This window comes from Octopus bimaculoides, chromosome 13, assembly GCF_001194135.2.
Source record: "Octopus bimaculoides isolate UCB-OBI-ISO-001 chromosome 13, ASM119413v2, whole genome shotgun sequence".
Classification (NCBI taxonomy): Eukaryota; Metazoa; Mollusca; class Cephalopoda; order Octopoda; family Octopodidae; genus Octopus; species Octopus bimaculoides.
In genome coordinates, this window is record NC_068993.1 from 40,939,464 (window position 1) to 40,945,756 (window position 6,293).

Here is a 6,293-nt window from a genome sequence, read left to right on the forward strand (position 1 = left end):
ATATATTCGGTGGGGTTCTTTAAGTTTCCGCCTACCAAATCCGCTTACAAGGCTTTAATCGGCCCAAAGCTATAATAGAAGACACTTTCCCAAGGTACCACACAGTGGGAGTGAACCCAGAACCATGTGGTTGGTAAGGAACCTTCTTACCACACAACCACGTCTGCGCCTATATTTGCGCTTGTTTGGTGACATTTCGCACATACTCCAGAACTTATTTTCGTTTGGTTCTTATGTGTCGAACTACTTAGTTACAAGAATAAAGGAATTCAAAATAAACGTCAGGTTTTTAGACACATACACATATATGTGTATGTGAGTGTGTGAGTGTGTGTACGTACACACACACACAAATGTATGTGCATGTGTTTTATTTGAAACACCGTTGTTTTCCAATTTGATCTGTTTTGATATAGTTTATCGTTTCTTTGTATCAGGCCTTATAGTTTATTCGAAACAGTAAGGAATTCATTTTCATTGACGTTTACAAACCATCTCAACCCAATCATGAGGATTTTCAGTGTTGTTAACTTTTCTGCTGCCTCATTTATTGTGGGTGATTGTTCTTCATGCAGAATTTAAAACTAGAATTTGAACGTTAGAATCCCACGTCATCAGGTATATATTTTTGTCTTCAATCCTGCTTATGACGCACGTATGTTGGTGGATTTGAAAAGATTGTTGTGGTGAGGCTGACGAGATTCATTCGCTCGACGTTTCTCTTGAACAGTAGCAAATAGATGATTGCAGGAACAATATATATAAGAGGTGAATTATAATTAAGGCGACAAGCAACTTCTTACGACTTTACATTCTGAGTTCAATTGCCGCCAGGGTCGACTTTGCCTTTCATCCTTTTGGTATCGATAAAATAAGTACCAATGAAGCACTGGGGTCGATACAATCGACTTAAACTCCTGCCCCGAAATTATTGGCCTTGTACCAAAATTTGAAACCCATTTTATAATTAAAGTGGCGAACCGGCAGAATTGTTACCACACCAGAAAAAAAATACTTAGCTGTAAGGGGCTGAATTTTGGGGGAGAAAAAATGGGAAGAGTGGTTAGTTGAAGGTCTGGAGTGGTGGACGCAATATGGTTGACTAGAAGAAAAGAACTGAACAAGTCGGGAGCTTTTCAGTGAAGCTTGCACGAGACCTACCAGAGCCCGAGAATCAGTGACTACAATAGTAGCAGTAGAAAAGGCAGTGAGAGAACACACCATGTTCGTATGCCCGAGGTTGGATCTGGTGTTCTGTTATTTCTGCCAAAGTTCTATTCAGCATATCTTTCAAAATTGATTATTACTGATGAGGAAAAATTAGTTGATGCTCTGTTTATTCGAGAGAAAATTCATTATGCGGAAGAAAAAGGGAAACAGATATTGTTTAGTTTCTTAATTATCGACTCGGAAACTGGGAATCACGTAATTGCAATTAGTGACTGCTGCAATATAAAATGTTAGTTACTGTGAATGGAAATCACAGCAGATATAGAAAGAAAAATATTAAAAGCTTAACAACCTCAACAGAATTACGGTGTGAGAATGGCAGGAGAAAGTTATGATAGAGAAATATTAAACTAGATTCCAATGATTGATTAAATCTGTAAGGATAAATGGGGAAAACGTTGAATTTATGATGCATTAAAGTATTACAATCACTGAGAGCTAAAAGAATGATTATTTCATGTAGAAATAATGGAATTCTTGTGTAGGAAAGTTAATGAATGAAGGAGAGTTTATCTATTATATCGATTTAGGGTGATGGATTGACAGAATGAGTAGAGAGGTGGCGCAAACAGTTTACGATGCTTAATTGCGTCTCTTTACGTTCTAAATTCAAATCCAGCTCAGGTTAGTCTTGTATTTCACCCTCTTGGATCGATAAAATAAAAACTAATCAAGAAGGTTCCTTTAGCGAAGATTTCGTGACTTTGCGTCTAATTTAATTATAATATTAATACTGGTTTTAATTTTGACACAAGGCCAGCAATTTCAGAGGGAGGGTGTAAGTCGATTACACCGGTCCTAGTGCTTCACTGGTACTTATTTTACTGCCTCGAAAGAATGAAAGGCAAAGTCGACCCTGGCGGTATTTGAACTCAGAACGTAAAGACGGACGAAATGCCGCTAAGTATTTTTTTTTTCTGGTGTGGTAATAATTCTGCCAGTTCGCCACTTTAATTATAAAATTAGTTTCAAATTTTGGTACAATGCCAATAATTTCGGGGCGGGAGTCTAAGTCGATTGCATCGACCCCAGTGCTTCATTGCTACTTATTTTACCGATACCAAAAGGATAAAAGGCAAAGTCGACCCTGGCGGCAATTGAACTCAGAATGTAAATATATATAAGCATTTACGGATAACGCCCGAATAAATAATGGCAAAGTCGACACTGGCGGCAATTGAACTCAGAATGTAAATATATATAAGCATTTACGGATAACACCCGAATAAATAATGTGTTATTTACGAATGTTCATAGGTATAAACCGTATTGTTGTTGTTGTTTGTTCCTCCTCGAGCCATGCCTGGCTCATAAGGGCCGATTTTCCAGTTTCATTGGCGAATAGTTTCCCCACTTGTACGGGACGCCGGTCCGTTGCAGGTAAGCTACTAGATGCAGGAAGAAAGAGTGAGAGAAAGTTGTGGCGAAAGAGTCAGCAGAAGTTCGCCATTACCTTCTACCGGAGCCGCGTGTAACTTAGGTGTTTCACTCATAAACACACACATCGCCCGATCTGAGATTCGAATCCGCGACCCCTCGACCGCGAGTCCGCTGCTCTAACCACTAAGCCATGTGCTTCCACATAAATCGTATAACGACGATCAACTTTCAAGGAAACTATCCAAATTTTTAACGAAGTGTAAAAGTTACTAGTACCATAACAAATGGTTCTACGTGTTACCGAGAAATTTATAGAGCGAAAAATGGCTTCTTCTAAGCAAACAACTCCAAGCTTGTTTTTTAAAAGGAAATCTACTAATCCGTCTACGAGTGCTTGTGAATCAGTGATCGCATCTACAAGTAATGGTGTGCATGAGTCTAGTATGAGTGAAAGTGATTCAATAAACGATTATAATAAAGATATTTTCTTATTATAAATGGTCTTGACATTCTTTTCACTTTGCATAAAATATTCCTTACATTTTACTATTGTTTTATCTTACTATTGTTTTATTTTATTTATTTATTTTTTTTTGTACGATTGTATAATGTTGAGAATCTCTGCGTTGAACCGATAACTTTTGAAGTAAAGGATTTCTATAAGGTAGAATCGTCCTCTGACTCATATATTTTGTTTCTATTTTTAGTAAAATTTCCCATTGTGATGACCGAACCCCTCTACCACACCAAATAAAATCAAATGACGCATACTCTGAGTTTCCACAAATGCAAGGGTGGACACTTCAATGAATCTTTCAACAAAAGCTATATGACGTATCAGAAACAAGAACTAATCAGTAATAGCCGTGCTAACAGCACTTAACTGAATAGTTTATATTTCGAAATGCGAGGAAGTGATAACGTTGCTTTTTAACATTAATGAGCTAAATGTCACAGACAATTTCCTTCTCGGTGTTCACTTCTGCTTCAACTAATGTATAAACATAGGATGTAAACAATCCTTGACGGAAATAAACACATTGATTTTATATCCCCATAGTTGGTAAGAGATAGAAATCTAGTCGTTGGTAAAGGAACTAAAATGTATTCTTTTACGATGTATGCATATTAGTCATGACTTATAAAAGGGATATTTTACTTCTGTGAAGCCGATCTCCACAGAAACATCATTATTTAGTTATATTTATTTCTTTATTACCCATAGGGGGCTAAACATAGAGGGAACAGACAAAGGGATTAAGTGCGTAACTGGTACCTATTTAATCGACCCCGAAAGGATAAAAAGCAAAGTCGACCTTGGCGAAATTTGAACTCAGAACGTAACGGCAGACGAAATACCGCTAGACATTTCGCCCGGCGTGCTAACGATTCTGCCAGCTCATCGTCCTTTATTCAGTTACATTATGTCCACACATACTGCTCTTAAGCATAGGTTTGCTTTTATTATTATAAATATAAGGCTCGATTTTAGGGGTGGCTAAACTTGTTTAATCAATGTATGATTCACATTATAGTAAATTTCTGCTGTTTCAGCGCTACAAGATACGGACAAAATATATACTCGCAGTTTTATTGTTAATGTTGCAAAAATTTTATATATAAATTAAGAAATTCATGCATGCAGTAATATTCATGTACGTGTTTTTTAAAAGATAATTTGTATACTTTTCAATAATCATATACAAATTTTGTTTCTTCAAAATTTTGACGTATGATTGTTTTAATTGTAATGAATATGTCTAAAACGGTAAAGAACAGCAAGAATATTAAAGAAAGTTGTGGCGAGTCTTAAAATCAGTAACACGAAATTTACAGCCAAATATAAAAGTAAAATATGAGGACCGGGTCGGAATAATTTTAAATACATACATTAATATTCATTTGTGTTGATAATCAATGAGTGATATTTTAACCACATTCCACCTAAAAAATAATTATGATTACAGACTTATATTTTTATGACAAACAATTAATAATACAACTACTAGGCTAATAAAGCCGTTATTTACTGCTATTAGAGGTATTGTGGGTCTCCATCTTGTCTGTGAATCGGTGAAAATAATTAAACTATGAGAGTCCCGTGGGTAGCAGGCTGCCCATCACTGATTTATAGTTTCATTTCCATATGAACACCTTCTTTAAATGAATTATTTTCAAATTTCTAAATATTTCAAGCGGAAACGATTTTTATTTTTTACAAATACTAATCCAGAAGAATTGAAATTTAAAATTTATGTTTGAGACGTGATAAAATTCACGGCAGAAGTTTTAATGCAACTAAATTCATTAACTTACTTGTTACTCTCCTTGGTATAATACTCTCCTCGGTATATCCGGTAATCAACGGACATAAGGTTTGATACCAGTTCATGATCCTGTTCGCTATTTCTTTCTTTGTTTTTACGTCCAAGAAATATTTTATTCGATATTTGAGTTATAGTATATGACTTCATTTCCATATGACTAGCTTCTTAGAAAGACTTATTGTAACATTACCAATGATTGCATATTGAAGCTTTTGCTTAGTTTCAAACCATCTCAGGTTTACGATTTAGAACCACGATCCAATTATATTTCCGTAAAAGGCAAGACCATGCGAGAAATTAACGGTATCGCCACAAAAGGCAAAAAGACCAACGTAAACATTGTTCTACCAATCAATATGTAACAAATAACGCAGGTAACTTGAAAGTAAATTGTGTGAAATTCCCACTAAATAGTTTGTCGAAGGTTTTGGAAGGTTTGCTAAAAGTTATAAAAGCTGGGATATTGAACTACAAAACAACACGACCGCAGGCACAACACAGAACTCTGCGACTCAGTTCCCAATTTTTCTACTTATTCTGCTAATCACAGCTATGAACAAGTATCATACATTTAATGTCCACCTAATAGTTTTGTCGAAGGTTTTAGAAGCTTTGCTAAAAATTATAAAAGTTGGAATATTGAAATACAAGACAACACGGCTATACGGAACTCTGTCACAATGTAAGTATTCCCATATTTTTGCTTATTCTGCCTAAGACAACTAAATACAGTTATCATATATTTAATATTATTTCCACTTTACGAGGTGAAAACTTCAAATTATTACAGGATAACACGGATGATATTCAATTCAATGTACATACGTAAATACAACTGTTCGAATAAGATATGGAAACGTAGTAAGATATGGAAACAACATTACATTAAAATACTGACGTGTATAACATTTATTATGTGTATATTAACGTGGGACGACAATGGATATAACATTTTACTTCACAGAAATTCGTCAAAGAAACTTGTTTGTTAAAAAAAAACAAGGCTTCGCTCAGAACATTGTCGGCAGATTGCCAGACGAAGTGTTTCAATTTGATTTGGTCTCCGCAGTGCTGAACACTTACAGACATTCTGAGCTTAGTCGAAAAATACTTTTTACCGATTTAGAAATCTGTAAACAAAACATTCACTGATTTGTGCACGAAAGCTAACCAGGTTGGAATAAAATGAACATACAAACTTCAAAACGCATAGGATCATGATAACAATGTCTATAGTATTAACAATGTAGAAACAAACGTGAAACAGCTCTAGCCATTGTAGAGAAACTTCTGAAATGGAGTTGTTAAGCATGAAAATGTTTTTATCTCTCTCTCTCTCTCTCTCTCTCTCTCTCT